Source organism: Mixophyes fleayi, chromosome 4 (genome assembly GCF_038048845.1).
Source record: "Mixophyes fleayi isolate aMixFle1 chromosome 4, aMixFle1.hap1, whole genome shotgun sequence".
Taxonomy (NCBI): Eukaryota; Metazoa; Chordata; class Amphibia; order Anura; family Limnodynastidae; genus Mixophyes; species Mixophyes fleayi.
The window spans coordinates 326501858-326514021 of NC_134405.1; the positions used below are offsets into that span (position 1 = coordinate 326501858).

General features: G+C 46.2%; 1 protein-coding gene across 2 annotated transcripts in view; it reads right to left on the reverse strand.

Annotated features, from left to right (window-relative positions):
- MPPED1 (metallophosphoesterase domain containing 1) overlaps window positions 1-12164 on the reverse strand; it is a 58752-nt gene that overhangs the window by 42195 nt on the left and 4393 nt on the right. The window contains exon 1 of one of the 2 annotated variants that reach the window (XM_075210284.1): window positions 2734-2819. The exons of the other annotated variant lie outside the window; for it this stretch is intronic. The gene's annotated coding sequence lies outside the window, so the exon portion shown is untranslated. Of the gene's footprint in view, window positions 1-2733; window positions 2820-12164 lie in introns of those variants that run through there. 2 annotated transcript variants of the gene reach the window in all.

The window sequence follows — 12164 nt, forward strand, 5'->3', positions numbered from 1 at the left end:
CTATACCTTCTCACTACACCTGGACACACCTATACCATGTTACTACACCTGTACACACCTATACCTTCTCAGTACACCTGTAAACACCTATACCTTCTCACTATACCTGTACACACCTATACCATGTCACTACACTTCCACACACCTATACTATATTATTATAGCTCCACATACCTATACCTGTATCATCTAGCTACAATACAATGTGAATAAATTAAATGAAAATGAAATGGGTACAAGGTAAGGACACATGTAAATTGAAGAGTACATATTGTAGATGAGATAGTGAGTGCAGAATGTTATTACAAGGCCAGGATAAATGCTTGTCTGAAGAGTTGGATTTTGGGGGAGTGTTTACAAGCTTTGAGACTGTGATTATCTGGTGACATGTGGAAGGGAGTTTTCAGAGAATAGGTGCAGCACAAGAGAAGTCCTGGAGGCCTGAGAATGGTGATCAGGTAGGAGTATAGATTGAAATCATGGATCATGGGCAGGGTGGATCATGGGTAGGTTGGATCTTGTGTAGGTTGGATCATGGGTAGGGTGGATCATCGATAGGTTGGATCTTGGGTAGGTTGGATCATGGGTAGGTTGGATCATGGGTAGGGTGGATCATCGATAGGGTGGATCATGGGTAGGTTGGATCATGGGTAGGGTGGATCATGGGTAGGTTAGATCATGGGTAGAGTGGATCATAGGTAGGGTGGATCATAGGTAGGGTGGATCATGGGTAGGGTGGATCATGGGTAGGGTGGATCATGGGTAGGTTGTATCTTGGGTAGGGTGGATCATGGGTAGGGTGGATCATCGATAGGGTGGATCATCGATAGGGTGGATCATCGATAGGGTGGATCATGGGTAAGGTGGATCATCGATAGGGTGGATCATGGGCAGGGTGGATCATGGGTAGGGTGGATCATAGGTAGGGTGGATCATGGGTAAGGTGGATCATGGGTAGGTTGGATCATGGGTAGGTTGGATCATGGGTAAGGTGGATCATCGATAGGGTGGATCATGGGTAAGGTGGATGCACAGTTTGGCTGGAGTACTTAGATATTAGGGTTCCACAGTAATGGGATGCAAGATTGCTGAAGGTTTTGTAGGCTGAGGTGCGATAGGGAGCCAGTCTAGAGATTAATGCTCTAGAAATATCTTCACATGCCCCTTTTGTCTGATTCTAAACATTGACATGTGAGTAAGCATTACTTATAACTATAAACTTTCAGAAAAAAAACTATTTACATCTCATAATAATAAAAACAACTTAACTTCAAATGCAAAAATGGAAATTCAAATAGCAAACTAGTGCAATAACATAAAAGGTTAGCGCTGCTCCTCCCATTTATAAATACACACACAAAACACAAACAAATTTGGTAAAATGTTTGCAAATGACTCCCTTGTGTACTTGACTATTCCTACGGACTAAATTTTCCTCAGTTCTTGGGCTTATTTTGTTTGGTTTATGTCTTTTTTTTTTGTGTGACAGTTACCATTTATAACGACCTTCGCTGTTCCAAATTGACTCCTGATTTTCTATCCATTCGTTTTATTTGCACTTAGTGTTAAATCAATAGGAATATACTAATAAATTTAAGCAACAAAGAGTAACTGCGATGCCACCTAAAAGGCAAATGTCTGCTGTGGGAGTAACTGCACAACAAGAAGCAGCAAAAAGACGAAGGACCGAGCGGGATAAAGCCGACGACAAACTATGACTGATGACCAAAGAGAACGTGATCGTCATCACCATGTAAATATGACTCCTCAGCAAATTTCCCGTCACAGAGAAAACAATCGAAGAGCAATCAGAACATAGGTAATATCACGTCAATGCCTACAGAGTCAGCGAACAAGATGCCATTCCTGATGTCGGTAACTTTGATGAAACAAATGTTAATGCTCATAATTGTGGTCCCATTCTTATTTTTTTTCTGTCATTTTGACGGACTTTTAACTAGTACTGTAATACTCTTCTGCTGAACATATGCCACCTCCTGCCACCAGAGGGCAGCAGGAACACATAATGGACAGATAATGAGAGACCTGCACTGTGCAAAAAGGAGAAGGAAATATGGTATCGTGTTTGGGGCAACTTCATTGTCAGACAGCAGGACAAGCTGCACCGGTTGTATGGCCATAAGAGGCAAGGCAGTATGCATGCTCCTGTAGCCACATTTAGATATCTATTGCAGTAGTCATTGCAGGATCACTCCTAGGACAATCCCTTTGTTATGACCCTCCATGCCTTGGCCATTATGTCCCAGTCTGGGTTCGTATCACCTATACCTGACATGCATACATTACATTTCAAACAGTAAAATCAGTATGTAATTGTTCCCAGTTTCCAATGGCCACACTCCCGTTTCATTTGGGACCCCGACTTTGATCTCCAAAAATCAGGGCTGCTCCACCAAGAAGACATTCTTGCTACATTTCCAGCAGGGTGGAAGGTGTGGGCATCATATTCTACCAGGAACAAATATTATGGACATCATATTACTCCAGATTACAGATAAATTAACACAATTTACAGTGATTAGGACCTGGAGCGTAAGTGAGTCTGTTTCTTACATTCAGCAGAAGCAGCCATGTTGTAAGTTGAACCAAGATTTCACCTATCAGTTTTCAGGTACCTTTCAGACAAAGTCCTGACTGAGTGGGTCAGTCCCCAAACTCAGGACTGCCACACCAGAATCAGGACAGTTGGCAGAATGTCCTGCTCTCTCCTACCTGTTATTTCTGCTTTCAATACTTGTTGTTGCTGCTCGTGTCCTAAGCTCAGTTGTGCTTGTCTGGATCCTGGACTGTTGGGTCCCAGTTTGGAAAAAGGAAAGGTACATGATGTAGAAATCCTATGAGTGAACACTGTAGGACTCCCTTCCTCTCTTCAGTCCGACATTAAATCAAAAGAACTCGTTCTATTAGTTAGTTATTTATAACCAGCCCGACTGTACAATAATTTTATTCACCTTTAATAAAAAGACCTATTTCCTCCAAACAACCCCAATATTAAATTAAATTAATAGTAATCACATTTATTAAATAAACCTATTTCCTACCATACTTTAAATAACTTGCATTCACTTTTAATAAATAGCAATCCCAAACTCAGCCATACATTTAATTAAATAGCATCCCAACATTAAATTAATTACATACAACGCTAACATCAGCCCACCGCCGTGCTGCCCTCACACAACACTGACATCAGCCCCCCCCTGCTGCCCTCATACACAACATTAACATCAGCCCCCCTCACTTACCTTTAGGTTCTCTTCTGCAGCATCGCTCTTCGCTGCTGAGCACTTCCTGTCTGAGGCCAATCAGCAACAGGCAGCCTTATGATTGGCTGCTTGTTGCTGCCACTGACCACCAATGCTTTGATCGTTCGCTCCCCCATGCAGTGACTGCAGGATGGTGACAGTACACCAGTGTAATAATAATAATACCCATATCAGTGCCTGCCTTTGTTGCCCTCCAAACCCAACACAGCTGCTCTAACTAGTGCAATTCAGAATAAGGATTATTACATACATTGGTAGTGGAAAAGGAACATTTTTAACTCATTTAACATTTATTTCAAGGCCGTTTTTCATAAAGATAGTAAAAGAGGCATTCAGCTGCAGTCCACCATAGACAGAGGTAGGGTTAGTTGATAATAAACATCCAACCATGATAATGAGATTATTTGCAATAATCTATGTCAAAAAGTGTCTGACTGGTTGGAAACACACAAACACACATGGCTGGAGAGCAAACAGCGGGACAGAAGGGGTTAAGGCATAGGTAAGAGGACAGGAGAACAGAAGGGGTTAAGCCATAGGTAAGAGGACAGCAGGACAGAAGGGGTTAAGGCATAGGTAAGAGGACAGCAGGACAGAAGGGGTTAAGGCATAGGTAAGAGGACAGGAGAACAGAAGGGGTTAAGGCATAGGTAAGAGGACAGCAGGACAGAAGGGGTTAAGGCATAGGTAAGAGGACAGCAGGACAGGAGGGGTTAAGGCATAGGTAAGAGGACAGGAGAACAGAAGGGGTTAAGGCATAGGTAAGAGGACAGGAGGACAGAAGGGGTTAAGGCATAGGTAAGAGGACAGCAGGACAGAAGGGGTTAAGGCATAGGTAAGAGGACAGGAGAACAGGAGGGGTTAAGGCATAGGTAAGAGGACAGGAGAACAGAAGGGGTTAAGGCATAGGTAAGAGGACAGGAGAACAGAAGGGGTTAAGGCATAGGTAAGAGGACAGGAGAACAGGAGGGGTTAAGGCATAGGTAAGAGGACAGCAGGACAGAAGGGGTTAAGGCATAGGTAACAGGACAGGAGGACAGAAGGGGTTAAGGCATAGGTAAGAGGACAGCAGGACAGAAGGGGTTAAGGCATAGGTAAGAGGACAGCAGGACAGAAGGGGTTAAGGCATAGGTAAGAGGACAGCAGGACAGAAGGGGTTAAGGCATAGGTAAGAGGACAGCAGGACAGAAGGGGTTAAGGCATAGGTAAGAGGACAGCAGGACAGAAGGGGTTAAGGCATAGGTAAGAGGACAGCAGGACAGAAGGGGTTAAGGCATAGGTAAGAGGACAGCAGGCCACAAGGGGTTAAGGCATAGGTAACAGGACAGGAGAACAGAAGGGGTTAAGGCATAGGTAAGAGGACAGGAGAACAGAAGGGGTTAAGGCATAGGTAAGAGGACAGCAGGACAGAAGGGGTTAAGGCATAGGTAAGAGGACAGCAGGACAGAAGGGGTTAAGGCATAGGTAAGAGGACAGCAGGCCACAAGGGGTTAAGGCATAGGTAAGAGGACAGCAGGCCACAAGGGGTTAAGGCATAGGTAAGAGGACAGGAGAACAGAAGGGGTTAAGGCATAGGTAAGAGGACAGCAGGACAGGAGGAGTTAAGGCATAGGTAAGAGGACAGCAGGACAGAAGGGGTTAAGGCATAGGTAAGAGGACAGCAGGACAGAAGGGGTTAAGGCATAGGTAAGAGGACAGCAGGCCACAAGGGGTTAAGGCATAGGTAAGAGGACAGCAGGCCACAAGGGGTTAAGGCATAGGTAAGAGGACAGGAGAACAGAAGGGGTTAAGGCATAGGTAAGAGGACAGCAGGACAGGAGGAGTTAAGGCATAGGTAAGAGGACAGCAGGACAGGAGGAGTTAAGGCATAGGTAAGAGGACAGGAGAACAGAAGGGGTTAAGGCATAGGTAAGAGGACAGCAGGACAGAAGGGGTTAAGGCATAGGTAAGAGGACAGCAGGACAGAAGGGGTTAAGGCATAGGTAAGAGGACAGCAGGACAGAAGGGGTTAAGGCATAGGTAAGAGGACAGCAGGCCACAAGGGGTTAAGGCATAGGTAAGAGGACAGGAGAACAGAAGGGGTTAAGGCATAGGTAAGAGGACAGCAGGACAGAAGGGGTTAAGGCATAGGTAAGAGGACAGCAGGACAGAAGGGGTTAAGGCATAGGTAAGAGGACAGCAGGACAGGAGGGGTTAAGGCATAGGTAAGAGGACAGCAGGCCACAAGGGGTTAAGGCATAGGTAAGAGGACAGGAGAACAGAAGGGGTTAAGGCATAGGTAAGAGGACAGCAGGACAGAAGGGGTTAAGGCATAGGTAAGAGGACAGCAGGACAGGAGGAGTTAAGGCATAGGTAAGAGGACAGCAGGACAGAAGGGGTTAAGGCATAGGTAAGAGGACAGCAGGCCACAAGGGGTTAAGGCATAGGTAAGAGGACAGGAGAACAGAAGGGGTTAAGGCATAGGTAAGAGGACAGCAGGACAGGAGGAGTTAAGGCATAGGTAAGAGGACAGCAGGACAGGAGGAGTTAAGGCATAGGTAAGAGGACAGGAGAACAGAAGGGGTTAAGGCATAGGTAAGAGGACAGCAGGACAGAAGGGGTTAAGGCATAGGTAAGAGGACAGCAGGCCACAAGGGGTTAAGGCATAGGTAAGAGGACAGGAGAACAGAAGGGGTTAAGGCATAGGTAAGAGGACAGGAGAACAGAAGGGGTTAAGGCATAGGTAAGAGGACAGCAGGACAGAAGGGGTTAAGGCATAGGTAAGAGGACAGCAGGACAGAAGGGGTTAAGGCATAGGTAAGAGGACAGCAGGACAGAAGGGGTTAAGGCATAGGTAAGAGGACAGCAGGACAGGAGGGGTTAAGGCATAGGTAAGAGGACAGGAGGACAGAAGGGGTTAAGGCATAGGTAAGAGGACAGCAGGACAGAAGGGGTTAAGGCATAGGTAAGAGGACAGCAGGACAGAAGGGGTTAAGGCATAGGTAAGAGGACAGCAGGACAGGAGGGGTTAAGGCATAGGTAAGAGGACAGCAGGACAGAAGGGGTTAAGGCATAGGTAAGAGGACAGCAGGACAGAAGGGGTTAAGGCATAGGTAAGAGGACAGCAGGACAGAAGGGGTTAAGGCATAGGTAAGAGGACAGCAGGACAGAAGGGGTTAAGGCATAGGTAAGAGGACAGCAGGACAGAAGGGGTTAAGGCATAGGTAAGAGGACAGCAGGACAGAAGGGGTTAAGGCATAGGTAAGAGGACAGCAGGACAGAAGGGGTTAAGGCATAGGTAAGAGGACAGCAGGACAGGAGGAGTTAAGGCATAGGTAAGAGGACAGGAGAACAGAAGGGGTTAAGGCATAGGTAAGAGGACAGCAGGACAGAAGGGGTTAAGGCATAGGTAAGAGGACAGCAGGACAGAAGGGGTTAAGGCATAGGTAAGAGGACAGCAGGACAGGAGGAGTTAAGGCATAGGTAAGAGGACAGCAGGACAGAAGGGGTTAAGGCATAGGTAAGAGGACAGCAGGACAGAAGGGGTTAAGGCATAGGTAAGAGGACAGCAGGACAGGAGGAGTTAAGGCATAGGTAAGAGGACAGCAGGACAGAAGGGGTTAAGGCATAGATAAGAGGACAGCAGGACAGAAGGGGTTAAGGCATAGGTAAGAGGACAGGAGAACAGAAGGGGTTAAGGCATAGGTAAGAGGACAGCAGGACAGAAGGGGTTAAGGCATAGGTAAGAGGACAGCAGGACAGAAGGGGTTAAGGCATAGGTAAGAGGACAGCAGGACAGAAGGGGTTAAGGCATAGGTAAGAGGACAGCAGGACAGAAGGGGTTAAGGCATAGGTAAGAGGACAGCAGGACAGAAGGGGTTAAGGCATAGATAAGAGGACAGCAGGACAGAAGGGGTTAAGGCATAGGTAAGAGGACAGCAGGACAGAAGGGGTTAAGGCATAGGTAAGAGGACAGCAGGCCACAAGGGGTTAAGGCATAGGTAAGAGGACAGGAGAACAGAAGGGGTTAAGGCATAGGTAAGAGGACAGCAGGACAGAAGGGGTTAAGGCATAGGTAAGAGGACAGCAGGACAGAAGGGGTTAAGGCATAGGTAAGAGGACAGCAGGACAGAAGGGGTTAAGGCATAGGTAAGAGGACAGCAGGACAGAAGGGGTTAAGGCATAGGTAAGAGGACAGCAGGCCACAAGGGGTTAAGGCATAGGTAAGAGGACAGCAGGCCACAAGGGGTTAAGGCATAGGTAAGAGGACAGGAGAACAGAAGGGGTTAAGGCATAGGTAAGAGGACAGCAGGACAGAAGGGGTTAAGGCATAGGTAAGAGGACAGCAGGACAGAAGGGGTTAAGGCATAGGTAAGAGGACAGCAGGACAGGAGGAGTTAAGGCATAGGTAAGAGGACAGCAGGACAGAAGGGGTTAAGGCATAGGTAAGAGGACAGCAGGACAGAAGGGGTTAAGGCATAGGTAAGAGGACAGCAGGACAGGAGGGGTTAAGGCATAGGTAAGAGGACAGCAGGACAGGAGGAGTTAAGGCATAGGTAAGAGGACAGCAGGACAGAAGGGGTTAAGGCATAGGTAAGAGGACAGCAGGACAGAAGGGGTTAAGGCATAGGTAAGAGGACAGCAGGACAGGAGGAGTTAAGGCATAGGTAAGAGGACAGCAGGACAGAAGGGGTTAAGGCATAGGTAAGAGGACAGGAGAACAGAAGGGGTTAAGGCATAGGTAAGAGGACAGGAGAACAGAAGGGGTTAAGGCATAGGTAAGAGGACAGGAGAACAGAAGGGGTTAAGGCATAGGTAAGAGGACAGCAGGACAGAAGGGGTTAAGGCATAGGTAAGAGGACAGCAGGACAGAAGGGGTTAAGGCATAGGTAAGAGGACAGCAGGACAGAAGGGGTTAAGGCATAGGTAAGAGGACAGGAGAACAGAAGGGGTTAAGGCATAGGTAAGAGGACAGCAGGACAGAAGGGGTTAAGGCATAGGTAAGAGGACAGCAGGACAGAAGGGGTTAAGGCATAGGTAAGAGGACAGGAGAACAGAAGGGGTTAAGGCATAGGTAAGAGGACAGCAGGACAGAAGGGGTTAAGGCATAGGTAAGAGGACAGGAGAACAGAAGGGGTTAAGGCATTGGTAAGAGGACAGCAGGACAGAAGGGGTTAAGGCATAGGTAAGAGGACAGCAGGACAGAAGGGGTTAAGGCATAGGTAAGAGGACAGCAGGACAGAAGGGGTTAAGGCATAGGTAAGAGGACAGGAGAACAGAAGGGGTTAAGGCATAGGTAAGAGGACAGCAGGCCACAAGGGGTTAAGGCATAGGTAAGAGGACAGCAGGACAGAAGGGGTTAAGGCATAGGTAAGAGGACAGCAGGACAGAAGGGGTTAAGGCATAGGTAAGAGGACAGCAGGGCAGAAGGGGTTAAGGCATAGGTAAGAGGACAGCAGGACAGAAGGGGTTAAGGCATAGGTAAGAGGACAGCAGGACAGGAGGAGTTAAGGCATAGGTAAGAGGACAGCAGGACAGAAGGGGTTAAGGCATAGGTAAGAGGACAGCAGGACAGAAGGGGTTAAGGCATAGGTAAGAGGACAGCAGGACAGAAGGGGTTAAGGCATAGGTAAGAGGACAGCAGGACAGAAGGGGTTAAGGCATAGGTAAGAGGACAGGAGGGGTTAAGGCATAGGTAACAGGACAGGAGAACAGAAGGGGTTAAGGCATAGGTAAGAGGACAGGAGGACAGGAGGGGTTAAGGCATAGGTAAGAGGACAGCAGGACAGAAGGGGTTAAGGCATAGGTAAGAGGACAGGAGAACAGAAGGGGTTAAGGCATAGGTAAGAGGACAGCAGGGCAGAAGGGGTTAAGGCATAGGTAAGAGGACAGCAGGACAGAAGGGGTTAAGGCATAGGTAAGAGGACAGGAGAAAAGAAGGGGTTAAGGCATAGGTAAGAGGACAGCAGGACAGAAGGGGTTAAGGCATAGGTAAGAGGACAGCAGGACAGAAGGGGTTAAGGCATAGGTAAGAGGACAGCAGGACAGAAGGGGTTAAGGCATAGGTAAGAGGACAGCAGGGCAGAAGGGGTTAAGGCATAGGTAAGAGGACAGCAGGACAGGAGGAGTTAAGGCATAGGTAAGAGGACAGGAGAACAGAAGGGGTTAAGGCATAGGTAAGAGGACAGGGGAACAGAAGGGGTTAAGGCATAGGTAAGAGGACAGGAGGACAGAAGGGGTTAAGGCATAGATAAGGACAGGAGAACAGAAGGGGTTAAGGCATAGGTAAGAGGACAGGGGAACAGAAGGGGTTAAGGCATAGGTAAGAGGACAGGAGGACAGAAGGGGTTAAGGCATAGATAAGGACAGGAGAACAGAAGGGGTTAAGGCATAGGTAAGAGGACAGCAGGGCAGAAGGGGTTAAGGCATAGGTAACAGGACAGGAGAACAGAAGGGGTTAAGGCATAGGTAAGAGGACAGGAGGACAGAAGTGCTAGGAGCTGTACTATGACACCCAGGAGAGGGGTAAGGGGCCTTTTATTTAAAAATATTTTATTACTTACTGCAGCCATAAATAATAACTTTGCGACACAATTTATTACTATTTATATGATCTCGGGCAGCTCAGCGACACTCCCTATCCTCACTTTGCGCAGTCGCAGCCCAAGTGAAACGTTTTCAGTTCTGCTGCTTTTTTTACATTTTTTTGCATAGAATACAAAGAAAAGAAACCGCAACAAAGAGAACAATGGAACATACAGCAAGCAAAACATTCCGTCAGAGAAAATCACTGAAAGCCGTACAGCTTATAAACTGGTTTGTTGTAGAAAAATGAAAAAATAAATAAATTAATCAAATAAAAATAATAAAAAATACCAAACAAGTTGCAGCAAACAATAATAGATAATTAATGGATCGAAAAACTGGAAAGTGTCAGAAACTACATTAAAAGTTTGCTGTGTGGGTGACATAATTATTTACGTATAAAGTATGGTTGGAGGGGGGGGGGGGTGGAGAAAGTGAGGCGGGGGCCGCTAGTGTGACTATATGGCTCAAGAAGAAAGTTTACAAGAAAAAACTTTTACAGCTAGAAATGCTAATGGTAGACATAATATATTTAACATATACTGATGCCCCCCCCCCCCCCCCCAGTTGATATTTTTTGGATGGGGCAATAGCCATAATCATTTTAAACAGATCCTCATAGAATAAATAACTTATTTAATAAATAATTGTTTCCATTGCAGCAGTATAAATACTTAGTGCCGTTAAATATATAAGGTATGACAAGCCTTATTTCCCTTTAATAAACTGGCCTCTAAACAAAAAAATCCAATAGTCCAAGGGCTAGATTTACTAAGCTGCGGGTTTGAAAAAGTGGAGTTGTTGCCTATAGCAACCAATCAGATTCTAGCTGTCATTTATTTAGTGCACTCTACAAAATGACAGCTAGAATCTGATTGGTTGCTATAGGCAACGTCTCCACTTTTTCAAACCCGCAGTTTAGTAAATATACCCCCAAGTGCTTAACTATAAAACTAGTCTAAACTTTAACCATAGACCTGGCAAATGCACTAATCCAAGCCTGTGCTAACTGTAAAGCGAGCTCCACCTATACTATCCCAAGTCCTAACAGAGCTCTGATCCTGCCTTCCTAAGGGGCATATTTATTAAAACTAAAAACTGTGTTCAAGCCCCGAAAACAGAGCTTTTCGGGGATTAAATGCAAAATTGTTATTTACTATGACTGCATCGCAGCAGATATACATAGTTGCCTACTCTCCCGGAATGTTTGGGAGTTCTCCCCGACCCCCGAGAGAGCAGGCAAAAATCCCGGATCCAGCATCTCCCCGTTGTTGTAAATGGTGGGGGCGGGGATAACCGCGCCATCATGGGCCCGCCCCCTGCTATGATCGGCCAGAATTTCCTAAGATTAACAGGGGCGGAGCCTAATGGCGCATGATGCGCATGAAGCGTGGCCACATTAATGCAAAAAAAAATAATGGACACACCTGGTCTGTTTGCTGTGAGGAAGGGGCTTTCCAAAACATCTCCACCCACTGTTAGGATTATCCACTCGGGCTTGGCCTGTAATATTGAGGAAGAGAGATATTCGGAACGGGTGTACACAATACGGGAAGGCGAGACGCTAGAGTTGACTTGTCTAGTGACAGGACACCCAAGGCCACAGATCAGGTGGACCAAAACAGCCAGAAGTGCATCCGACAGATTCCAAGACTCCAGTGTCTTCAATGAGACCCTGAGGATTTCAAACATCCAGAGACACCAAGGAGGCCGATACTATTGTAAAGCAGAAAATGGTCTGGGTTCTCCTGCAATAAAGTCCATACGAGTGGATGTATACTTCTGTTTACAGACGAAACGCGTTGAGAATTTGCTGTTATATTACCATCACTGATCAGATAGGCTTGTCATCTGCTTCTAGATGTGTAAGTTACTACTTTTTTAATAAATTGTGAACCTTTTTGGATACTACACCTGTGTTCCTCTGTCCATTTCTTGATGCAATCAATCGGTTAATCCATTGTGGCTGGAGAGCGACCATACCATTACAGTCTACAGGATATCCTTACAGATAAGCCATAAAGGTTTTGGCCTCTGGTACGCATACATCTATACTAGTGTGACTTGTATGTCCCTATTTTTTGAACCTTGTTTAATGGGACTATTTTGAATGCCACGTGGCTCTGTGTGACTCCTCACCTTATATGCTATCTTCATCCACATCAGATATTGTGGGTATCCACATGGTGGAAGGTTTTGGCTCATTTTACTCTGGTGATCAGGTTCTCTTTCTGGAGTCATGTTTGGCTCCAATACAATACTGTACTACACTATTGTGCGCCTCCTCTTTCATCTTTTCTATATATTTGTGAA